The 26537-nt window shown below is 38.7% G+C and overlaps 1 long non-coding RNA gene across 1 annotated transcript in view; it reads right to left on the bottom strand.

The window, feature by feature from the left end:
• LOC112956971 overlaps nucleotides 1-25413 on the bottom strand; it is a 47887-nt gene extending 22474 nt beyond the window's left edge. Inside the window, exon 1 of the long non-coding RNA XR_003251138.1 lies at nucleotides 25349-25413. This is a non-coding gene — a long non-coding RNA (uncharacterized LOC112956971). The remainder of the gene's footprint in view (nucleotides 1-25348) is intronic.
• Nucleotides 25414-26537: the final 1124 nt, after the last annotated feature.

Genomic DNA, 26537 nt, shown 5'->3' with positions numbered 1-26537 from the left:
TATCAATAATGTCCTGTGGAAATCCAGTAGAATGACTCGTAATCTCTGGAGTTAAGGTGAGGGTTATGCCAGTTATGGTGGATGCCAGACATTACTAGGTTAAGGAAGGTTAGGTTACAAACCTAAGTTAGGTTTGTAAGCCTGTAAGTAAAAGATACCTTTTGGAAAGTTAATGTATCTGTGTAGACCATCCTAGGAATTTCTTCAAGGCCATTATATACACATTAAAAAGCAAAAATAAAGCAAAAATAAAGTAAAAGGTACATCACCTGGAAGAGGCAGGTTCAATGTTGTATCACATTAAGACATCAGCCATATAATCAACAATGCCAGTGACTTTTTAAATTTCTTTCACACAGTAAACAGAGTCAGTTGCTAATATCAGGATAATACATTCACATTTGGGCACTAAAATAAGTGTGTGAAACCTCAGAAGTTCTGGGATTTCAATGGATTTTGTTGACCCTTGCTCATCTCATCCCAAGCCTGCTGAACCCCTTTACCAAAAGCTGCATTCTGAACTCATCTATCCTTCTTCAGGAGACTGTCTCCTGGGCTTAAACTGCATTAAATAAAAACTCTTAGGTTTTCACACTTAAAAAGAGAGACACTGCCTGAAGCTATTTTGTTTAGCTGGTCTGCATAAATCACGGAGCAAACTCGGTTGAAAATGACCTCTAGAGATTATCTAGTGCAATCAGATGATTCACACCCTTATCCAGCCAAATTTCTGGATTTCTCTGCCAACACATGCTCCAGCCTCAACTGATTTTTTGATCCTTGAGCTCTCTGCAGTTTGTCAATGCCTTCCTTGAGCTATAGGACCTGCATGGCACACGGGGCTCAAAAGCAGCCTTGCAAGTGCTGGGTCAATTAATACATTTCCCTTCATCTGTTGGCTGTGCTGCAAACACTTGATCTCGCTTTCTTTGATACTGTATCATTTCTCCCATTACTTAGTACAATCACTTGAGTCCATGTTTTACAGAAAAAGCTTATTCTAAAAAAAAGGCAAGCGACACCAAAGTTAATGAAAACCAGAAGCAGAAGCCTGGAACATCTGCCCTATGAGAAAAGGCTGAGAGAGTTGGGCCTGTTCAGCCTGGAGAAGGGAAGGCTGAGGGGGGACCTGATCAGTTTGTTTATGTTACTCAAGGGAGGGAGTGAGGAGGATGGGGCCAGCCTCTTTTCAGTGGTGGCCAGGGATAGGACAAAAGGAAAAGGCCACAAATGGAAGTATCAAAAGTTCTGCAGGAACTTAAGGAAAAATTTCTTGACAGCGAGGGTGACAGAGCCCTAGAACAGGCTGCTTAGAGTCAGGTTGTGGAGTCTCCTTCTCTGGAGATATTCAAGACCCACTTGGAAACAATCCTGTGCCACGTGCTCTAGGTGACCCTGCATGTGCAGGGGGGTTGGACTAGATCTCTAGAGGTCCCTTCCAACCTTAAGGATTCTGTAATTCTATTTTATGAAAATAGATTAAATTAATGCAGGAAATATATCTTTTTAAACTGTGATCTGGAGATCACAATCATATTAATGATGCTAGGATTCCTATTATTCGTTACATTCAACTCAGAGAAAAGAAAGGTGACGACATAAAAAACCATAAAGTAGGCAAAAAATAAAAGTTTAAATATGTTGAATATACTGTCAAGACTCTCTGGAGTGACTTTGTCCTGAAGAAATTATATATTCCTTCTAGATTACAAAGCAGCTCCAGTATTTCCATGGTACTTTAACATTCATGCAGACATGATTGCTCTGTAAATAAATATACTAAAGGAACAGGAAAAGTAAAATGGATAAAGAAACTGAAGGACCTCATAAGACCTTGCTTAGTCCTCTGCTGTCACAAATGGATCCATCCTCTAATACTGACTCATCAGACATAGCAGTACCCTCGTACACCCAAAGACAGCATGTTTGTAAAGGATCCATCCCCCACCCTTCTTATCTGTACTGACTGCTGGAACTGTGTTTATGCTTCTTTCTGGGGGAACAAAGCATCTTATTTAATTTTCAGAGAGCAGATCAATTGACTGGACTTATTACTCCAGTTTCTAAATGGAAGCCCAGGAGGCAGATTAAGTGGAATTGCACAATTGCCCCAAAACACGGAGATGCAGCACAGTCATCTTCTCTCTCTGCCCTAGACTTCAAGAATGAGGTCAGCTCCTTAGCCAAATGGGTAGGGTTTACAGCATACAACTATCTGCCAAAGATGTTTTATTTTCAACATTCAGATTTTTCTCAGGTTATCTCCATTGCTGCCCAGTGGCAGCAATTGATTTTGCTGCAGCCTTTTCCAAACATAACTTCCAACAGGTCAAAGCACTGTCCCTAAGATAATTACTCCCAGTGCCAAGTTAAAATGAGAGGGAAAACATAACCTCTGTCATTTCCTCCCTGTATATTAAAGACTATAATCCACCCCTCCCCATGCAAAATAAAATTTCCTTGCTTGCTCTTTGTAAGAAATCCAAAGGGAAAAAACAACAGCTGCACTCTATAATAAAGTGTACTTCTCCCCACAACTAAAAGTAAAAGCTGCCGTGCCTTCCACAAGCCCAGGGACTTTTGCAAAATAACTTAGAGATCTATTTGCCATTACTCCTGTGATGTTATCTCAAATTTCATATTCTCTTCCAATATACTAATATACCACTAAAGTGGTTTGTATAAGTAAGGCAAGTAATTACCTGGTAAAAAGAAAAGCATAAAAGGAGAGCTCTATTAATAGTATTCTCTTGTTTACTATTCTCTAGAGTATTTTCAAAGCAGTTTGTCTTTTTGCTGCATTTCCCTTTTGGCCAAGGGGCATGTGCAAAAGCATCGGGACAACGCGTTCTCTTTTAGGTTGGCAAAAGATAAGCCTGGGAGATTTCTCCTTACTGTGTGGCAAATGGATTTTCATTTTGTTTTCAACAAGCCATTCGCTCATATCTAAAAAAAGTAAGTATTCTTTTGTTTAGATTTTGTTTACACTTGAAGAGTTCACTGTATGTATGTTTTCAGAGGAAAGTTAATGGAAATAAAATACTCTTGTAATATCATTTTTAGTTCCTTTTTTTCCAAGGTGTAAAGCAGCAAGTCTGAAACTGTCTCCAACTGACCTCAATGAACTAAATGATAGAGGAGCTAATGAGATCCTCAAACCCTTGTGTTCAAAACCAAAGCTTAAGTTTTGTAGTAAATGTCCATAGTTAGTAAGAGTAATTTGTAATACTTTCTATATGATAAGAATATTGATAGACCATGAGCTGCAAAGTCAGATTTTTGTCTAATTCTTTGACATCAGAGAGAGGTGCCATGAGGAGACATCACTTGTGTAAAGAGATTGCTGGGCTTTGATATTATTAGAGTATTAACATGTGACATCTGGATCTTTTAAAACAATAGATAATGGCCCACTGCTGCTTTTAGGCAAAGTTTTTTTTTCCTCCTTGGAAAAGTCACTGTTTATTAACTCTTTGGTTTAGAGTAGCCGTAATTTTCTTGTTTCCCCTTCTACTTTCTGTTAAAGGCTGAACTCCCACAGCAAATCTTGTCATGAAAAAGTGTAAGACTAGTTCTCTAAGAGTATTTGGAGTTTATGCCTGAAAACTGCTGGAGAAATTGTCTTAGCAAGCTCAGTCATGTGATATTCATGAAGTATGCAATAAAACACGTGTCAAGGAAAGCCCTACAGAAAAAAAGAGTTATGATAGTTTGAAGGAGGTAGTATCCCATGACACGAAAGGAGGAGATTTAGAGGAAGCATTCCCTAGGAATCTGAGCTCGTGTAGCTTGTGAAAACCCAGTCGGTGCAGGTGGCCTGTGACCAACGTTAGCATTTCCCTCTTGAGCCCCGTAGAAGTGTTGCCTGTGCACGCTTTGACCACCCAAGAAATGCAGAGGACGGGGCAGGCCCTGCCTTTAGCGCAGGAACTGCTGTCGAGACAGTGTGTACAAAGGCTGTGGCTGTTACTGCAGGAGCAAGTCCAGTCCCTGTTCTTCAGAGAGCAATTCAAGGTGTGTTTTCCTTTACTGGCTGGACTGATAAGCAAATTGTGTTGTAACTAACAGGACACAAATAGTTTTTACCTTGTGCTTCTAGCAGAAAAGCTGCTTTTGCATAGTGTATGCAAAAAGTGTATGCATAGCGCAAGAATAACACTAGGCAAAGTATCATACAATATTTATCTGACCAGGCTGCAAGTCAAACGCACAATTGTATGCTTTTTTGAATTATGATCACACTGTCCTTTTTCTGCCAAAGAGAGAAAGGATACTCTGTATTCTTTAATACAAAAGCACAGGGCCGTTTTGCAAACCAGTGAACCCTTCCTTCAAAAGGCCTATAACCTGAGGGAAGGCAAATGTTGCATAAAGGAGCAGAGAGATAAAAGAATTATGTCCCTCAAATACATCAGTTTATTGAAATTTACAATGCTCACATCACCAAATGATACATTTCTTTCAGGTGAAATGAAGAATTAGTCTTTTCCTTTCCCTCTCAATATATTCAGCATCAATAATTTAAGCTCATGTCCCTTTGCCACAAAAGGTTCTATTTTTTATCAGAATGGAAAATTAAAATTGGACTTGTGCCTTTAAACCAAAAACTTTAAATCCTACTTTGCTTGAAGTCAGAAATCTGCTCGCCTAATGTGTTTCTCTTTCTTCCCACTTTCCATAAGCAAACACAGAGAAACGGCCCATACTAAATCTTTACACACAAATTAACAGTGCAAACAGATGTGTTTTACAGTGTATGTTCACCAGATTTGGGTTGTTATTTAGTGGTACTTCAAACCTAGGTCCAGAAAGAGTGTTAAGTTAGTTACTGTAACAAAAGTCTGAGTCAGGAAAGCATATGTGTTAGTCAGAACTCCCACACATAGACACTCAAAGTATAGTTACAAATATTAAGAAAGAAATATTCTGGAGCAAACCTTAGTAGGTGGAAGTTTGGGATTCATTTGATAAGACTGCTATGAACAAGTTTTGTCTCATGGTTCCTAAAAATGTCTAGAATAGAGAGAATCCACAGAAAATGAAACTACTTTTTCAAAGTCACAAAATGGTTCAATACTGCAAATCCAAAAATAGAACCAAAAATTCCCAGTCTTGTAGTCTTAACACTTGCTCACATCTTCCTAGTCTTTCTTCTCATTGCCTGCTTCCTAAACCAATACTTCTCTCTTACCTAATCCCTCCCTGCCTTGCACTCATTTTCCCATAACCTTGCCCAGCTTCTGAGTTAAGTGTTGAGCTCTCCTAGACAGCTCAATAGTCCAACTCTGCTCCTTGGCTCCAAAATCCACAGAACAAAAGCATCATTTACCACCAATGCATTCATCAGACCTTGCTGGTCCAACCTTCCTGTAGGGTACTTGGCTCATCTTTAGTCAATAATATCCATGGGATGGGGATTGTGTTAGTCCCTGCAATTGCACAGGTGACCTGCTCTTCACTCTGCCTTTGGAAGTTCTGAAATTAATGAGTTGATTTTCCCACAAAGTTACAGCATTATATACCAGGCACACAATCCTTTCAGATTTAAGGAAAAAGATTTATCAAAGCTCTCTCCAACAAAACTGTAAGATTCTGCACATTTGATTGTTAAAAAGAAATCATAATTTAAACAGCTAAATTGATACTTTACAAGTGCAGCTAATTACATGAACATGAAGATTTCTCTTAACAGAAGAAACACACTAAAAATGCTGGCAAAGGTGCCAAGATGTAGTCCTTTACTCCATGTGTAAATCAGCTCCATCACATTTTGCATTTTGTCACAAACACAAAAGCACTTCCATGCTATGGACAACATCCATTTTTTTTACAAGTAGCTTTTTTTGTGACTACTACATAAGTGTTTCTAAGCAAATCCTAAACAAAAGTTGTAGCTCTGAAACAGCAGCAATCTGGACAAAGCTCAAGCAGGTAGAGGCAAGTGATGCAACCTTTTCTCATTCTGTGAGCAAACAGATCCCTTACTGCTTTCCCTGATGATCTCTCTTTCACTTAACTGTACAGTTTGCTACACATCCACTGCTGCCTTCATTTTCCATGCCATTACACTGAGAATGGACAGAACTTCATGGAATTTATTAAAGTTACAGTACACCCCATCTGAAAACAGTGGATAAAAAACAACTAGCTTTACAAAGAGCTTGAAAAGCCTATCTGCCGTCTTGGGTTTTAAATATACATCTTATTCTGTCACTTCCGAGGTGTGACCAAAGTCTTCCTTTGTATCCCACTTAATCTATGAAGCAAATAAATTCACCACACAAGTAGCTTCCAAATCATTGCACTGGGACAGAAATGTAAAGAAAAGTAATAATTTCTATTACTCTTGTTATTCCATTTTTCATTCTCACTGCTCTACTATTTAAAACAACTCCTCTGCAACTCTTTTCCACATATCAAAACACTATTCACTTCAAGACTTGTCTCATTTTGGCCCAGTTTATTACAATTATATTTCACAGTTGCTTTGTCCTTGCTGCTAAACTCCATTTTCAGTGCTATATTTTTGTTCAGCATGAGCAAAATTTCACTCTACTGAGCTCCATCGGCAACATCTCTCTTTTACCCTCCGGGCTTAATACTATCTTTGTTCATTGCCCTTTCAAATTTGACCTGTTCAACCTCAATCCTTTCTTGCTCATCTCTACGTAATACTTAACTCTCACCTTGTCAAGTCTGCACATCACAGAACTTTAAGCTGCAGCACTTGTAACAGTACATTTGAATTGATCCTTATTTTAATAACTAGGAGACTCTACTACCCTTAATTGTAGCAGGACTAAGATTTATTGTTTACAGTACTCAAACACTTTATACTGAGGCTGTATTTAAGAACAACAGTAGTAATCCCAGAAAGATTTTACCTTTGCCTAAGTGAGTGCTTTAAACACTGAAATACAAAGCCACGCTCTCTCTTCTTGATTTTATGAATCTTGTTTTTAAGGAAAGTTCTTCCACAGGAAGGACAGAAAGCATATCTGAATCCTGAAGTTTGGGAAAAACACCTATGAAGTGACAGATAAGATTTTTCATCTATGGTTGGAAGCACCATATCTTGAGTATGCTCTATGAAATACATCAAACTACTTTAGAAGTAAACTTAAAAAGTCATCGCATCATCATTCAGGTAATATTAAGGAAAAAAAAACGTGCTGTTTTGTGTCTACAGTCTTGAAGCTGGGAATATGTGCAACATGTCAAGAGCAAAAGCTGCACAATGCAGTTGTCTAGATGTCCCTTTTTCTTGTTTTTACATTTCAGGTGGCTTTTAATGGCAGCAAGGCATTGAACTGGCTGGACTAGCTCTGCTTGTGCAAATGCCTGAGGAATGCCTGGAGTCAGGCAAGGACAAGCTCTGCCGGATTAAGAACCTCCTGAGCAAGGCGATGCCTGGTGACAAGCAGTGGATGTGGATTCAATGTGCAAGTTCTGCTCACAACTTGATTTTGGCTTCCAAGTTCTCGCTTTCCCTTAGCGCATTCCTGTAATGTTCCCTCCTCCACTCCAGAACAGTTCCAGGTCAAATATTTCGTGATTAACAACATGTATGGGAAGTCATATGTTCTTTATATGATTCATTCTCTATCACAGGAAAAACGCTTGCAACATAATAAATCTTGCCTTCAGACTTCTCAGGCAAAAATGCCCGTGTTATTACATCACTTCACAGGGCGTTTCTTTTAAGATCTTCCTAGGCAGCTCTTCTGTATCAGCACTGATGCTGATACAGATATGGATGCTACTTACATGTCTAGAACTGTGTTATATTTGGCTGTTGCATAGTTAAACTATCCAGAGATTTTTTTTTTTTCTCCTTCCAGACCCTGTATTTGTTTTCAAGGATTGTCTATCACCATATTCACAGATTCAGACACACTGGTCTCGACTCTCAGTAATGTACGGTACAGAGTGCTCACTCCTCTCTGACTCGGTACATAGGAGGAAAAGGGGAGAAATCAAAATAAAACTTACATAAAGTAGTCACATCAGATGGTCTCGTCACAAAAGACATCACTAGTTTTCCTTTTTTGTCTCTATTTTCTTCTACTTATTGCACGAATGTGGATAAATCAAATTCTAATGCTTACATCTTTACCCTATAGTTCCTTTCTTGTCCTGCATTTCTGGGCAATCTCTGAAGGTAAATTGGTAGGACAAAACCAAAATGTAAGCAAATGTAAAAAACCCTGCAATTCTAACCCCATATCTACCAATCCTGTACTCTGTCATTATACATTCCCACATTATCATTACCTTGAATATGTTTCCAAGAGCTGTAATACTAATGCATAACCACAGACAGTTTGGCCAGGGAATCAAGAAAGTCATCTGAAAGAGTTTAGAGAAACAGACACATCTAAGCTACCTGATGAGAATGGAAATGGAATGAAAATTCACCAACTTAACATTTCGATTTCAGAGTGCAGATGGTGCATTCAGCTCCTGTCTCCTAACCCAACGTGGTCAGGCTCAGACTTTTCAAGTAAAATCTTGCATGCCCTGAAGAGAATGGGAATTTTGCCTTTCAGTCTCTGCCAGTTCAGAATTTTAACCACTTTTGCTGACATATAATGGATAGATCCTCTGCAAAATCACTCATTTAAAGTAAACAAACAGAAGAACAAACAAAATCCACACATTTCTGTAAAACCTGAAAATATGGCACTAGAAAGGAGAAAGAGAAGGTTTCCCTCCCCATTTTTGCTGGTAAACAGCATCTCCAAGATTCTTTTTGAAACTTAAGATACTCTATCTCCAACTTGCTGCATGTAGCCTGAAGCTTGCATAGCCATTGAAATGAGAAATAATGGGCTACACTATTAAATAACTCTCGGCTAAAGAAAATAACAAATTGCTTTTTGGGAGGTCAAAACTCATTTCCTGGGTTTACTTCTCGCAGATATGCCTGAGCAAAAGTAAAATGGTATTAGAGATCTGGGTTATTTTCTGTCTCCCAGCCACCTCATTGCTGAGATTGCACTGCCTGTAAAATAGCATGAGTACGAACAAGGCTTTGTAGTTCCTTGGCATGCTTAGCTCCTTTTTTTCTGCACTGATTTCAACATTCTCAAACAATCTGTGGCACTTGCTCACTTTACCAAGAACTACATTAAACACCTGCTGCACTAAATCCATAAAACTCACACATATCTTTTCTGCTCTACAGATACATTGCTTCCAATTTGCTAAGCCTATACAACCTATCTTTACATTTGCTATTCAACTTAACAGTACACTTGAATCTGATTCTTTATTAACTTGTTTGCATTAAATGCACAATCACCACATTTTTCATTCTTGATTGAAAGCTAAGAAACATCTTTGCTTCTTTGGGCTGAAGACAGCATGAGCTGTGGCACTTATTTGGCCTTAAGGAGATAGAAATTGCCTTAGATAAACAGGAAGGATGACTGTGAGGCCATTAAGCTTGATGGTCATCATCCCATGGAGGTCAGTAGGAGAACAGCACTATCACTTAGTAACCTGGACACAAAATCCACTCATGGTTGGAACGAGACTTCAGTGGATCTTATTTCTGGAGCAATGACTAAATCTTGTCAAGACAGCTCTGATGATTGGATTGACACACTGACACGAGACTGAAAATAACAAGACCTAGATTATACGTGAGCTTTAAGAGATGTCTTTTCTTTATCCACCCTAAAGATCTGGCAACTTTTTAGCTTGTAAGACATTCCTCAAGGTCCAGTTGGGATGTGGAAGTAACTGGAAAGCATCATAAAAAATAGTTTATATAGTTCCTTTATAATTTGTGAGAAATTCAGTTTATTTCAAGTAAATTGGAACTTGTGGAAGGTAGTGTGTGTCTATCACAAGAATGGATAATAAATTTAGTGCCAATATACTTTTAAACAAACTGGTCATTTGTTTTCGTGATTTGCTCTTACTTTTTAATACAGATTCCTCTCAAGCACCTGCCCCTCCCTCCCTCCAGGGACTAAAGCAGATAATAGCAAAACCCTTAGCCCTTGGCACATATCTGTCAGCTGCCTAACTCCACCTCTCAGTGACAGCACCTACATTAAAAATCATAGAACCATTATGGTTGGAAAAGACATTTGATATCATCAAAGTCCAACCTTAAGACCTTCAACACCGTACCTGTTAAACCTCATCTTTAGGTGCCTTATCTACACATTTCTTGAACACTGCCAGAGATGGTGTCTCCACCACCGCCCTGTGCAGCCTGTTCCAATGCTTGATCAACTTTTTTTGTGTAAATTTTTTTCATGAATATCTAACCTGAACCTTCCATGGTGCAATTTCAGGCCATTTTCTCTTGCCCTATCGCTAGTTGTTCTGGAGAAGATATCAACCCTTGCCACACTACAACCTCCTTTCAGGTAAAATTATATATATAGTAGATGATAAGTAGTATTTGAGGAAACAAAGGTGTCAAGAAGAGCCCTACAAGAAATGAAAAAAGCAAGCAAACAAGCAAATAATAAGTTTGAAAGGAAGTGGTAGCAGAACTCCTCTTATATGTGCAGTCATATAAGACTGCTAAAAATCACCTGTCATTTCCAGTACTATAACTGTAAACAAGGAGAAAGATGTAGTAGTTACAACTGTGACAACAGAGCCCTTGGGAACTTGAACGCTCCTTTCCCTGGCTTACAAAGCACTTTCCTCAAGACCTTGCCTTAGGAGAAGGCATCAACGATTTAGAGGAGGGGACAACGCTATAATGATTCTTACAGCCAAGCTTTTAAAGTCCCAAACATCACCTTAAGCTAGATTTGTCATTGTCCATATACACAATGTCAGTGCACTCACAATTCCCCAGGAAAAAAGTAACGTCTAATTGCTGTTACTTTGATTTAATGAGAGTTATGAGTAGCTACTGTTGCATCAAATTTAGTTTTAAATCTTCTACTACTACCTGACTTGAATAGAAAGGATGTGAAATTGTCTATGTCAGTTAAACTGACAAATCAGTTATCCACATCCAGCTGTAGACCACGTTGCAGATTACTTTTATAGACTTGGACAAATTTCCTAATTGGAGTCTTGTTTTCTTTAGCTATAAAACAGGAAAAGTTCTTTTTTTTTTTTTTTAACCAATTTTTGCCTATCTTGATTATGTGGATTATAAAACCATTCTGATTAAAGTACACACCTTTTTTTTTTTTTTTTTTTTTTTTTAAATCAAGTATCTTGAAGGATAGCGTTTCTAAACGCCACCAGTGTGAAACAGGAATATTACCAAAGAACTCATATTTGATAAACAAACATCAGTGTCAAACTCAAGGTTTTCCTATATCCACATTCTGTGCATTACATATCCAAGGCAAAATTTGCTGTTTGTGGGCTACTGCATATCATTAATATATACTGAACATGTATCTCTGAAGACAGAAATTTAATATGTTACTATTTTTGTTATCCAGGTGTATGACCAAATATGTACTTCCACCTGTGACACAGTATTTCTCATGCAAACATTGTTTTAGTCAAGAAGGAGCTAACTGCATTTCTTTATAAAACTTGCCCTATGTTTATCCTGTAATACACAAGTAATAATTTCCAAGATAAATGTTTTGTCACAACCGAGTGCCCCAGAGTTTTAGCCCAAGAAACAGCAGTTGCAGGACAGAATTTATTGCTTTGTCTTGTTACAATCTGCAACTACTCCTAGGGAGGTCCGACAGAGAAGGCCAAATGATGAAAGTCAAGTTCTTGGTGTTTTTGAAGAGAGCCATCCAGGCCGACCAGGAGCAACCTCACTGTTTTTACACTTGTGGGTAGTGATCAGTATTGATACTATGGCAGATTTAGTTCAACATTAGACTTCACTAAATTCAAGACAGAGCTCATTCCAGAAAGAGTTCATTCCAGAAAGAGCTAACACACATTTGGAGTTCTCTTAATCCGATATATACTCTTCAGTGCAACATCTCCACATCACCTTAGTTCTGCATATTACTGCAAATAAAAGATGAAAGGAGTTTCTGAAATACTGAATTTATCTAATCTTCAAATAATCAGAATATCAAAAGATTATCACCTTAACATCTTATTTACTAGCCTAAAATAGAAAGGATCCACAATCACATATTCCAAAGCAGAACGATCTATTTTGTCAGAAATACTTTACGACTGTAAACATATTATTAATGTGTTATTAAGAATCAAGACGAAATAGCATACTCAACTTTTTCCACGGTAACTTCAATTTGGTCGGAAAAAAAGTGGAGATTGAAATTACTGACTCTGAAAGCTTCTCTGAAATTAGTACTTTGTGGGTTCAGACTCAAGGTATTTTTTTTCCTAAAAAGTGCTTTGTAATAGCAATCGATATCACTGAACTTTTGTTTGGGTAGAACATGTGCACAGTTCTTTGTATGCTTAGGGCTATGATCAACAGAGGAGATACCAATCTGTTAATGTGGTTACCACATCAGCTCCCTGCCCCTAACGCACAGGCATATGAGCTGCTCGGTCACCTCATGAGCCACTGAGCCTCTACAGCTCCATGGTTCTTGGCAGAAGAATCACTATTTTTGTTTTGTGACCTGCAGTAATTCAGGTTCTGACCAACAAGCAGCACAGATACACCTGCAGAATAGGAAGTACAGAGAACTGAGAGGAAAACATCATCTTTCCCAATTCAAACTAATCCATTCTCTCTTCAACCTGAGACATAGAATATGAAAACCACACTCTTCTTTAACCTCATCCCTTAACAGAGAAGGAGTATTTCAGATTCATTGATGCTTTCGTTTCATTCTATTTTTCCCCATACATTCCATTATATATTTCTGATTTTGTTCCATTGTTGATTTGCCTATTGTGTAGTTTTGAGATAGAAGTAATAGCTAGAAGAAATACCTAGTTTTCTCTACAGAGAAAGAGTCTAGCAACATCTATTACTTCCCAGCAACATATTTCCATGACACCAGAATTTCAGTGCTAAATTAAAGTCTGGAGAGGCCTGAATATCTTTATACATGTACACAAGCTACTCTACTGCTTTTATGAATACCATTAGCACACGGCTATAATTATGACAATAAAGAGCAAAGCACTTAATGTCTCTCATATTCCTTAATAACTCCCAAAATGGACAGCAGTTAAAGGAAGTTGTTATACACAGGTCAATTAATTCCATCTCCAAACACCACTCATTTATCTGTCACTGTTATTTCTGTGACCTTATTTGACTTAAGGCTCTCTACCCGAGTGCTTATCAGAGAACTGAAGAAAGACTTGCACATTCAGATCAGAAAAATCAAACTGATGTTGTTCCACATTAATATCTTATTCTGTACTTTTTTCTTTTTTTAATTCTTCTTTTATTAGATGAGGCCACTCCAGAAGAGGATAATCTTTTAAGAGTCACAGGAATGGAAGTGAATGAGAACAAAGATTCTTCGCCCATTCCACTAAACCCAAAACAGACAACACAAACCAGACATCCAGAGTAAAGATTGCTAATCAGTGATCAGCGGAAGGAAAGACTAGCAGAAAATCTAATCTGTTTTACATTCAGTCTGTAGCAGAGGCCTTTCAACAGGTACATCTTGATCTCTAGCAAAGCCAACAACTTAGACAATGAACACTAAAGCAGCACATGCATGGGAAGCCTGCACAATTAGATTTGTTAGAAAGCTGATTTATGCCAGGCTCCTACCTCAAATTGTGCTTTATAAGGCTTGTTTATAGAATCTGAAATAAACTTGAGTTCCAGGTGATATTATAAACTAATATTCAATCTCTATGGCTGTATCAAGCTGGAAAAAAAAAAATGCACTATAAACGAACAATCTGTACTCACACTTTTTTTTTTTTGGTCTTCCAATTGCTGCGGGATATGGCAAATTTTAATAGCAGAGGTTTGCAAGCATTAAAATAAATAAATAAAAGCAGATGCCCTATTAAAGTGCCAGGAAATCTCGCTGGCCTCAAGCACAGAGTATGTCTGAACCAGAGAGTAGGGAGGACACTTCACAGTTGGAGAGAGGAAAAAAAACAAGACTAGAGATACTATCGGGTTTGCATAGAAGAGAAACAAAGAATTCAGTTCCTCAAAAAGCTGACAAAATTTGACTGTTCATTGTTGTAGAAAGATGTTCTGAAGATTGTTAAAGTAGTCACTGCAACTGTGGCTAAAACTCTGCAGACTTTCACACTACAACTCTGCAGGCTCGCAGAGGTGTTGCTTCCTAAGAATTCTTCTGTGAGTTGACAGGGGTAAGTGCAGGTCGCTTGCCAGTTTTGAAAATCCTCTTGAATTATTTATTTCTCCGATGCTTCTTTCTGCCTTCAGTTCAGCATTGGCCTAGGATTGTTATATTGTTATAAATGTCTTCTTAGAAGGATGAACCAGTTTAATGAACGGAGATCTTCAGATTCCAAGAAAATTCTTTCCTCCTCCTACCTTGGAAGTACTTACTAGATTACAGATATTGCAAGAATATTTTGCAATTTTGTAAGAGTGGTTGTATGGCCAGGATTCAGGAAGTACCAAAACAGAAAACACCACCACAAACCTAGAAGAAATGATGATTTAGTGGAAACTACCAATCTGTCCAGGGAAGAGAGGAAGCTAAGCAGAGAAGACATCACAATAGAGATGTTTGTCTAAAGATCATCTAGGATGCAAACTATGCACTTTAATTTCAGAGCAACCTTCCAGGCTGTTCAGCCTCACTTCTGTCTTGCATGGCAGAAATTACAGCTAGTTTGGGAACAACTGTTCTACTGATATTACTGAGGTATAAATGATACCATACATTAAATGACAGCAGCCTGACAATAACCATACTTGTGGAAAGCATAAAATAACAGATATTGCAGTGGCAAGCAGGTGTAACCCAAGAGAATCATACTGTCTGCAATGATTTTAAAATATATATATATATAAATCTCCTTTTACAGTGCAAGATGAAGTCTGCAGCACTGTTCTTCCATCAGAAATGTTCTTCCATCACTGATTTTCCATCAGAAAAATCCACCACTCTAAGCTGGCTCCATCGGCAGTTTATTTCTCTTCTCTTAAATAAGAAAAGAAAAACTGGACAAGTGATATCAGTATTCTGGAAACCAGTGGCAATAGTTAAAAGCACTGTTGCTTCTGAAGGCATCCTTTAAGGCCAGCAAAAATTCTGACAATCTGGTTGGCATCTATCACTCATATCCATCCTTTTCATAGCTTTAAAGGAAAACAAAAAGAAAACCTTACAATGTTATAAATCTCCCCCATATATATATTTTGTATCTAAATGCTTGTATTTCCACATAACAGCTTGTACTACAGGTTAGATTTTAATCTTTGCCGTTTTTGCCTTACAGAGAAGTCATTGTGCAAGATGACAGCATTTTTATAGTTAGAGAAAGTGCTCTTATTTAAACGATACTGAAAGATGCTTGAGAGTGTATTGTAGCCCCAGCTGATGTCAGACCACATTCCTCAGTCATAGTCCCAACTCTTCTAGAGCAGACAGCAGTTAAAGTGGGAAATGTAATATCTCAGAATGAACTTATTTTCTACTTGAAAGGGGATGCTGAAGAATTCACTTACAGTGCCTTTTAGTCTATATGCTAGAACAGAAGTACTGATATTTTGCTCCAAGCAAAGTAGAAATTCAACTAATGAGTTCTCCAACTGTTTCTCCTGGTGTCTAAAGAAACAGAGCAAGTGCTTTAATACCATTATTCTAAATTCCAAAATCATCAAATTATGAAAACACACTCCAGGATCAGCTCAAAGTGCTCAGACGTTGGTTCTGATTTTAGGTTAAGAAACCTAACTCCTATTTAGTCTTTAAAAGCTCAAAATAAGCCAACTGTCCTAAAAAAAAAAAAAGCATGTCCACAGGACCTCCAACGATCATCTAGACAACTTTGCTTTCTCAACACAATACCCTGCACATTTTTTCCAGGTAGCCTTCATCATCCTAGAAACAGATACATCGATTATATTGGTTCACTCTCCACAGTACTAGAAGAATTTTTCTAATGACCAACTTAGATCACCCTTGCTGCAGTTTATATCTATGATTTATTGATAGTCCACAACAGGGAGAGATTACTGTGTCTTTTCACAGCATCTTCTTGCTTATGTGAAAAATAAAGGCTTATTTGTGAGGCTTTACCCCCAGGCTTCTCTTCTCTTACCGAGTGGCCATTTTTTCTAGATCATGGTCATTGCCATTGCTTCTCTCTTGCTGGTTGTTCAATTGATCCACACTTGTTTTGAAATGCAGTATACAGATTTGGACGCCACTTTGCTTCAAGCTTTAGTACTTCCCCAAATGATGAAATAACCCTGTACATGTCTTCCAAGGTATAATTTTCTTATTATAGTTCCAGATACACACATCAGAATGTGGTTGCATCACATTTCCCTTGTAACAATGATATTCTCTTTATATTAAGAAGCGGCTTACTAAACAAAACAAACAACCCTCCTATACACAGCTGTAGCTCCCTATTCTTATCTCTGCTGGAGTGAAAATACAGGCTCTAATTCAACCTGCAAATATCAGTTTGAGTAATGTGCTTTTCTTCCAACATACTGAGGCGATATCTCCCTGTTCTGCATTTTTTATTAATATGCATATATGGTCTCTTTCATCAAAGGTATCACAAAGTACAGATTAGAAATGAGTACAGAACAAAGCCCTGTAGAGTCTGCTCGGCTCCTCCTGCCATTTTGAGTGTGACCCGTTAATAACTCTCCAGAGTACATTACAGTAGTTTCATTCAGCCAGATTTTGCTAGCTTGTTTATGAGAACATCATATGAAACATTGTTGGAAGCCTTACAGTCAAGGACTACATATATACTTCTTTCTATAGGATGTGGTACTTTGCAGTAGAAGCAAATAAGACTGTTTCAAGATAGGTCTTATCTAAGTTCTTTATGAAGCCATATAGGCTATTCTCTTTCCATAAGTTATTAAGGAGATAGTGAGCAAATCATACTCAAATTCACAGGGCAAAGGAAACTCTTCCAGATGATCTTTATTTCCTCCTTGCTCTCAAGATTGTCACCTCTCAATCAGCAATAAATCTAACCCAAGACTTCAAAGGGCACATACAAACTGAGAAACACCATGCCTACAAGAAAAGCCTGAGGTTGATATTTCAGTTTGGATTGCATTCAGCTGACCTTGCTCTTACAGAATTAAGTGGAAATGGATGACAGTGGAATTATCCCGAATTAAACTCATGACTGAAAGATATAAAGCAGATAATACTTTCCAGACCTAGTATAAATGTTTGGGTTTTTTTCTAATTAAATAGGACATCAACGCTCATTTCATGTACAAGAAAAACACTCTTAGCTAAATATCCCACAGTCATTAGTAGCTATTAGTGCTAAGGACAATCCCACCAATTTCAGAAAAAAAGCTGTTGTGTTAGCTTGGAAAAAGCTACCACAGAGCTCCTTAGGAACCATTCAGCTTCTATTTATGTTTGAGAAAGTCATGTGAAAGCTGAAACAGGGACACAGAAGAAACTGGAAAGAGGATAAAGCTGAGAAATGCTGGAAAAGGCATAGAAGTCACTAGTATCAAGATGAAAACTAAGCACTCAAAGACTAGGCCAGAGATGCCATCATGAAGAGCTGAAGAAAATCAATCTTTAGAAAGGAACTGCAACTGTAATAAAACCAGAGGTAACGCCACAGAAGCAAGAGAAACCGCAGTATTTAAAACCTGAAAATGGGGCGGGGGGAAGATATTGTATGCCGGAGTTTCCTATTATCTTTACAAGTGTCAATAATCAGCTAAAGTTTCTTTAAACATGCACAGGCAGCAAAAATCCTGCATATGCTCAATAACCCAGGATTCTCCATGAGGTACTCAATTCATTGACAAGAAGTAATTAAAAGTAAATGTAGGAAAAGCAAACCAAAATAAACCAAAGAAAGCCATAGGAACATTTCATGACAACTGATTAAAGGGGAACACAAACACAAGTGTTAACATGGCAAGAGATAAGAAATTTCCAGCTAGGAATCAGGTTTTAAGCCTGTTTAAGGGCTTAGTTTATGATCAAGGAGCTGGACTTCCTGGCCTGCCTAGCGTGCTCCATCCTATGTGGAGTTGGGGCCTGGCCACCCCTGCTGTCACCCAGAGCATTCAGCACTTTCTGAAGTTGTTTTCTTGGTGTCAGAGGATTCCTGGGGACAGAGTAAGAAAAGAGGGGGAAGATGCCTCTGCAGAACGTCTTTATCACTACTGAACTTCAGACACAAGGAGCATGCTTTCATCTAGCAGGCAAGAAGGCAGCAAAGAAAGGCACCTCAAGCCCTGTCTCACTGGGATGCAGAAACCCTATCGTGGCTAGAGCAGATTGGATTCCTTCCACAGCACAAGCCTCAAGCAAGACACACTGCTTCACAGTTAAACACATGTAGCCAGAGACACGGCCTAGAGACTGCCAGACATTATCTTTTATGAAAGCTTTAAATCAAGGACTCTCCTTCAGAGGAAAGACTTTTCACAACCTCTACACTGGGACAGAGAAAATCAGTTACTTGACTTCTTCAACAAGTCTCTAGCAGACCATTAAACATTAAAACTCTTGATTATTGCGGGAGTAGGATAACTGCTGTCTTTATGAGTCATGAATAAGATTTTTTTTTTAAATAACTATACACTGTACAGGAGAGTCATATCTCACTGAACAGGAGAGTTCCATCCCGCCCAAAGATGCCATACAGAGTTGACTCATTGCTGTAGTAACAGTTAGACGTAGTTTTACAGTGTCTGCTTGCCAATACATCACTCAGAGCTGAGGACTCGTTAGAATCACAAGAAGAAGAAAAGGATGGGGAAAAAAGGGAAGTTTCCTTCCAGCCCATACAGACATAATACAAAACAGGGAAGGTGTGTATTGCTGCTGCTTGCAAGTACATACTTATTTCAAGTTTATGTCACCACATTACAGGTAAAAATCTCAAAAAAGCATGTTTTTTTTCACTTCTCATACAGATTAATTCATAAAAAAAGAGCTTTACTATTTAACAAAAGTGCATGTTCCAAAGATGTATTTATCTTTTTCAAATCCATTGCTTCTCTACCAACTTATTTTCAAAAATTAAGTACATTTCATTTCAGTTAAGAAATCACCAACAAATACTGCAGGTCCTGAAAATATCAGGGTTCTTGCTACAGCCCTCCAAAAATTGCTGCTTAACTCTAAAGGATGCCTCAGATCTAAGCTAGGAGAGAAGTATTAGAGCAGGAATGAAGCGGCTGTGGCTGCTTTTTTCACAGAACGTCACGTACCTCTGTCTGTTCGGACTGGTGCCAGCATCCTCAGAGGGCATAAGCTGCCCCATTCCTCGTAAATTTGCCTCTAAAGACAAACAGCTTCTACTCCAAACCAGATTTTCAGCTCATTACCCACTCTCTGCTGTGCAAAGAGAATAGCTCATTTTTACTATGTTAATCAACGTGTTTTTTAATGAAAAAAATGGTCTTTCTACATAAAAAAATTGGGTGGAAATAGCTTAATTTTTGGAAGCTACTTATCTTCACTTTGCTTCACAGTTGCTTAAAAAGTAGCTGACATCTCCACTGAGCAGTTATATTTCTAGCAAGGTTTCTTGCATTCTTTCAGATCACTGACAAAGAAAATAAAAATCCCTTGCTAATAAATTTGTGGAAAGGGATTGCGTTATCTAGGTATACACGAAGAATTATTTTATTTTGGGCAAGTTTGATCTTGGATGCTATGAAATTCAGTCTGTGCAAAACCCCCAAAACTCTGCAAAAGCAGCAAGACGGTAGGAAGGTGTTTTTTTCTGGTTCTCTCTTTTCCCCTATGCTCCCTGTAGTGTTATTGCCCCATTGTTTCTTCCAGCCTTCCCCTCTCAGTCTCTAACAGTTGGTAATGGAAAGGCACAAAAACAACTATTTGTTTTGTATGTCTAATTCATTCTCAAAAATAGTTAAAAAAAGCCCCTCAGCCCACACACACTATTTTAAGTAACAGATGGAGGCACATTTTGTTTCCAATTGTTTACAAAGAATATTGGATAAACTACCTTTCTGTGGCTAGTTGGAATACAGACCTTCAGGGTATAAGACTACAGTATTTTGTTTTATCACGTGTGAAGGATGCGGCTTAAAATTCCAATTCTACTGACTTGGTCCAACCCTTAAGTCAGCCTAGATGTGGAGATATTTGTCATAGAAACATTAAGGTTGGCACGAATGCAGTTTAAATGGAAAGATTATAAATGTTTGTGAAATTTGCTCAGAAGCTCATAGACAGGGCAGAGTTAACTGCCACAGAACTGGTAAACAGTGATGAATGTGCTGCTTGTACCAAACCAGGGCAGAGATGACTCATCGGCTGAAGGCCTGTGCTTTGATACCAAAGGGATGGCAACCAAGTTAGGGCCCCATGTTGATGCTATTTATTTCCTGTTATTCCAACAGGAAGACAGGCTGTAGCCAGAAGATGCCTCAAAAGAGAAAGCAAAACACACGGCAACTTTGCTTCACAGGTGAAGCAGAAGAAAAAAGAACTTTAAATGAAAGGACATACCTGCTGTCTCTTTCAGGTATAAGTGGCATCTACAAACCCAGATCATCCTGTTGTTAAACAGGAGGAACCTAGAAGCAGCGGCAGAGGCCAAGCAGCCACCGTTCCTCATCCACCACATGTAATCCCATTCCAACTACTCTGACACACGTATGGAGCTATGGGAGCATGACAGAGGAAACAACTAGAAATAACTTCCCCCTTCTCTACAATCTCACTGTTTTGCTACACTGATTTGTACAATCCAATGGACTCATGTCCTTTTTTCTACCCTCATCCAGGGGGCAATAAACAAGCGGAAGGAAGGAAGTCAAGAACCTTATTGCAGGGATTACCTAGCATTGAGAATACTGCTGGTTTCCAAGAAGAGGTCAGAAATATTGCCAGCTGTAACAGGAATTAGTCACTGCCAGCCATTTGGCACTATATGAGAATTCAAAACAAAACAAAACACCGCTAACAGCAACAAGAACCTGCTCCCAAAAAGCAAGAATTTCCACATAACTACTTGGAGTTATTATTCTTGAATTTAGTTGCAAAGATTTGATATCTATAGTATCTCCTAACTTCAGAGTGAGAATGGCTATATAATGGTGAACACAGCTTTTTAACCCATTTTGTATGACGAGTGCATTGCCCCAGGAAAGGTCCAAGCTGTTCTCAAGTTCCCCATATACAGCACCCAGGTCTGCCTATGGCGATGCACAGCTGCTGTCCTCAAGCCACTCGCCACCATTCTGCTCCCAGAAACCACACTTTTCTTGCTCAAGGAAGTGCCTAGTCTTCCCATCCTCCACACTTCATTTTAGCAGAAATCAGTTAGATGCTTCCAGGAAAGCTTTTTTTAAATTCGTTTTTAACTCCTGCACTAAGCAAACACAATTGAAAATGCTGTAAGAATCCTCTACAATTCACGGTTTATATTAATGCTTGGTAGGTATGACAATAAAAAAAGTACCACATGTCCCACAACATGAAGTGTGGAAGTGCAGCATAAGCCTCAGGGAGAATCCCAATGCTACACTTTGCATGGTAATTTCTCTCCATATCTAAAAATAAAAAGTCTCTCCTCTTACATAGGAAGCTCCTATGGTCATGAATTATCTTTTTACCATGAGGTATAATGCATTTTAAAGCAAAACAAGAATAAAAAGGTCCATGTCTTTTCACCTGTAAAAGCACAAGACAGTACATTCGGAGGTTGGCTTTAGCAGCAACTGTCCCTAGTCTGCCTGCCTGGGATTGGAACATATTTCATACTTTAAGCTTTAACTCTGTCAGATACATCTCTTTCTTAAGAGACAGTAAGAAGATCTGCATCCTTTCATCATCTGATGGATCAGTGCATGGCACTGTAGAGAAGTTCAGAAACTTGCACTGACTAGGAGGCAAATGGCCTTCTACTCAACTGTCACCTTTCCACATAATTTCAAAGCCTGAGGAAGGGAACAAGTACTTTTCAGCTAAACCATATTTCCTCTGCCTACCTCCAAGCAGCAGCTACCATGCAGTCCTATTAAATTCCATGTAGTTGCAGTGATTGATGTTGATGGGAGGATGTGCTGCCAGGAATTGGCTAAAATATTGCTACAGATGACAATAACAGTACATACATACTGTATATATATCAGGGCAAGGCACATATGAAAAACTTTACACAGACAAATTGCCAGCTAATTCACAGCGCATACTACAAGTATATCAATATTACTGGAAGTGCAGGTAAGCTAATGACAAAATATTGCACCTGAATATGAATTTCCTTCCAGTTGATCACATAGGGATCTGTGTAATGAATGTATACAAGGATTGCCTTAGGGGATCGGAGTTATCTCAGCACATCTGTGGTTCATCAGATCTGTGAAAAATCAGTAGAGCTTTCATATGAAAGATTCAAGACATAAGCAGAATATATTGCCCCCGAGGTCTATGGCTGCTTTTGACTGAAAGGCCATTAGCTTTTAAAATATGAACAGTTCCATCATCACAGCATCTCAACTGGAATCTCAACAGTCTGTTTTGGCAGGTTTTCATAGAAATATTTTTGAGTTTGTGCAGGAGTTCCTTCATTTGTTAAGTATATGAGGAATAGACTTCTTCACATTATGATCTGCAGGGACCAGAGACGGAAAGGAGTCACAGAGCACATGAGTGTCTCCTCATCCACCCCGTGCCAAACCTACCATCCTCACTCCTGTACCATGTTGCTTCAGCCTTACCCTTACCTTGGTGCAAAAAGAAGCAGCAGCACATTGCACAGCTACTCCCCCTCTGCTCATATTTGGGGCATTAGTAACCAGTGCTATTGACTTATCATAACAATTTTTAGAGATAACTGTTGTAGAGTATCTTAAGTACCTATTGCATGGTTGCACAACATACACCAAATAGACCCTGATGCCTGTGTTTGCAATATGCCGCTATTAATTAAATATAATGGAACAGTAAAAAACAGCTAAAAAAAAAGAGGCCACCTGAAAACCTCAGAAGAGTTCGTGGAAAACATAGCATACATTGCCCCTTTTCAACAAATGCCAATGTAACTGCAGATACGTCTCCTTACTCTACATTTGAAAGTGAAATAGTGTTGAACTTCTGCAGTTAACTTGGGAAATGTTTAGTCCAAAGTAAATTACATTAGAAAAAGGATATTTTTGCAACAGACAGCATAGTTTATACGCTTGCAAAACTGGATACAGAATGTGATGTATCTCTATACTTAAAGTTCTGACAGTGCCTCCTTGCAAGAAGTTCTGTCCAGCTTATAGAGGAACTCACAAGTCTTTCCCTTAAGACTGAAGAAAAAAAGCTTAATTTGATTTCAGCGAGGGGGGAAAAAAAAAAAATAGCATTTCCTTCCTGAATGGAGGAGGTTAATCTGAGCCATATCTGAAACACTGCTTACAGGAAAGTTTCAGTAACTGAGAGATTAGTTAAGGGAAGACGGGAGGAGGGGAGGGAGAAAAAAACAAACAAACAAACAAAAAAAACAGTAATCTTTTTCCTGGTGCTAAGTGATAATAACCAATTCCACCTATTCTCCACAAAGGAAACGTGGCGGGGAAGGAAATGGAAAGGAAACATTTGACTGGAAACAGCAAAAAGCACAAGCTAAACTGTAACATCCTGCTGTGAGGTCTGCCAGAGCTAATCCTTAGCACTAGCAAAGACACTCTCCAGTTTTTGATCAGATAAAGTAATCTGGTTAGTAAGGGGAAAAAGGCATGCAGGGCTACAACAGTTGGTTTCTGAATACCACGAAAAGCTATGAAGCCCCAATTCAATAAGTACGTGAGGCATTAGTGAGGGGGTAAATCCACCTCCACAATAAAAAGGCACTTGTGTGGGGAGGCACAGGGGAAAGCATCAGACCGCCAGCTCCTTGGGAAGATAATAAGCCCTTCCCTGGGCACGTTGCTAAACTGCAACGACTGCCAAGGAAGAAGCAGAGCCCACAGTTACAGTCACAACTATATTTGCTCCAGTGCTTCTAGTCAAGTAGAAAAAACACAGAACTTCTGCATCTTAAAGACAGACATTCTCATCCCATCAGCACCGTTAGAGCATGCATTGCCTTAATGAAAGTTTTGGGAGAGTAGGATCCCTCGCGTCCTTGGTTCAATCTAGTTGCATTTGCTTGGGCTCAACCACTGCAGGTTCAGTCTCCATCTATCCAAGCAAAAATAGTTTCTCTGCTAAGAGAGCACTACAGCAGGAATGCCATTACGGAATAAATCTTCTCTGTGTATACTCAGAGACGTTGCCTGACTCGTTCCACTAAGAATGCTGCCCTCTCACAGCACAGAAGAGGTCTAATTCTGTTTACCAGTATGGTATCATGCATTAGAGGACCAGCTTTTAAAGTAAAAGGGTGTTTCCCTGGTAAGTAAGCAACACACACACCACCAGCAGCAGCACTGGCTTTGCTTCCCTGCTAAAATTCTGTGCACCTGCATTCACCTTTCATCTCGTGAGAAGGCTTTTAAAATAAATTTCTGAAAGCCTGTGCACATGGTCTTATATACCTGCCTCTCAATGTTGATTAATTCAACTTTGATTTGGTATGCCTCCCCCACCAAAGCAAATTAAACTTCTTTAATTTTAGGAGGGAAACAGTATGTCTATCTCGATTAAAGAATAAGATTTTAAAATAAACAGAACAATTTCTCTTTTTTTTTTCTCCTCCAAAATGGCCAGAAACACTTAGAAGACAAAAATTATGTTCTTAGAAGAAAAAGATGTTCTTATCATTCCATAAAAATGTACTTGACCAAAAAGGAGGGTTGTTTACACTTGACGGCACAGCAAGCAGCTGATACACAGAAATGATGCATCAGGCCTCACTGGTGGCAAAGAGCTGTCTGAGTACAGTTTATTTAAGAATTTCCGACTCAGTCCAGGGCAAAGAAAAGAAATGTAATCAGCGTACACAAGATACCCATATCACTTCAGTCTCTGATTTTATCATTAAATCTTGGGCAAAACACTGAGTGTGGAGAGGAAATCAGATGCACGGCCTTAGCTCCATGGAAAGCTTTTGCCAAGAGTCAGTGAGCTGAACATGCAAACAAGTACAGATACTTCAAGACCTGCAGATGTTCTGACCACAGTTTCTCTTATACAGTCTGGAGCACAGGCGAGCTCCATCCAGAGGAGCATTCCTGCTCACACAAGGTCCCTCAGAGTTGCAAACTGGCAATATTGCTAGGCAAGATTTTCTCCCCTAATAAGTAATGGGTGGAAAAAGAGCCCCAAATAATTACCACAGCAACCCATTTCCCCATTTTCTTGTTACTCACTCTTTGTTGTGCTGAATTAATAGAGTCCAATATTCAGATAAATTCCCTTCCAGCTTCCGGGAGAATGTTAACCAAGCATGAATTTCCCCATGTAGCCCACCTGAGAGTGATTAAAACTTTCATGATTAGGTATTATGGCTCCCAGCTGTGACCTCCTGCAGCCATCCAGACAAAGAGTCCTCCCCAAAACTGGAATGTGGCAGGGGAGAAAATTTTGTTCATCTGTTTAGGACTAAGCTATTTCAGCTTTATGTTAAAATATTGAATAACCTGCATTTTATCACCTTGATACTTATATTTGAACAGAATATTGGCAGAAGTATTGCAAACACCTGAGTAACTGAACTGCAGACAAAGCCTGGGTTTTGCATTTATTACTTGCCTCACACAACTGAACCAGTAGTGGTTCCTTCTTAGCAGCATGAGGAACCTCTCTAAAACTCTGAAGACTATGTGATTGAAGACTATTGCTCATGTGATTGTGACCCATTTTGACAAGTGTCCACACTGGGTTACCTACTTGCAACGTTTGCTTCAGCACCCTTGAAAGACTGCAGAACATTCCTCAACTGCTCTTTGAGAAGTTGTTCACATTCCTCAGGTTTAACTGAGTAGATCACATGAGAGCTGGATCTTATCACCATACTACAAATAAGTAAAAGATATTTAAAAATGAAAGCAGAATTTTGTTGTATTTGCAAAATTGTTTTAATGTTTTGACTAGTTCCATGTTCAAAAATGAAAGAAATCCCAAAAAGAGTTCTAAAATGTTTCCAGCATACTAGGTTTTATTCAGGTAGAGAAGGATTTTAGGAAAAAGCAATGATAGCAATGATTTAACTAGTAGCAGTATAGCAGCAATGAAAGAAAACACACTGAACAGCTGCTCCAACAGCTTCAGAAGAATTAGTTATGCTTATTGGAAAAGCTGAAAGTGAAAACATTGCTCCAGTGCTGCAGTTGAAGAACCAATAGACATCAGGGGCCAAGTATTTTTTTCTGGTATACGTGCCTGATCACAGTGTACACAAATACAACACAGATATATATTCTCTATATAGCACAAATTGCTCCAAATGTTTTCTTGTATTTTTTATTTTCAGAATTAGTATTTTGACAGTATGTCAGAGAGGAAAGTCTGCTCTCTGTTCCCTATTTGACTGCAAATTTATCCATTGTGTGGGATGCT

Source organism: Nothoprocta perdicaria, unplaced genomic scaffold, assembly GCF_003342845.1.
Source record: "Nothoprocta perdicaria isolate Ctin4 unplaced genomic scaffold, notPer1 scaffold_69, whole genome shotgun sequence".
Classification (NCBI taxonomy): Eukaryota; Metazoa; Chordata; class Aves; order Tinamiformes; family Tinamidae; genus Nothoprocta; species Nothoprocta perdicaria.
The sequence above is the reverse complement of the archived record's forward strand: the minus strand, read 5'-3'. Positions and strand labels throughout refer to the sequence as shown.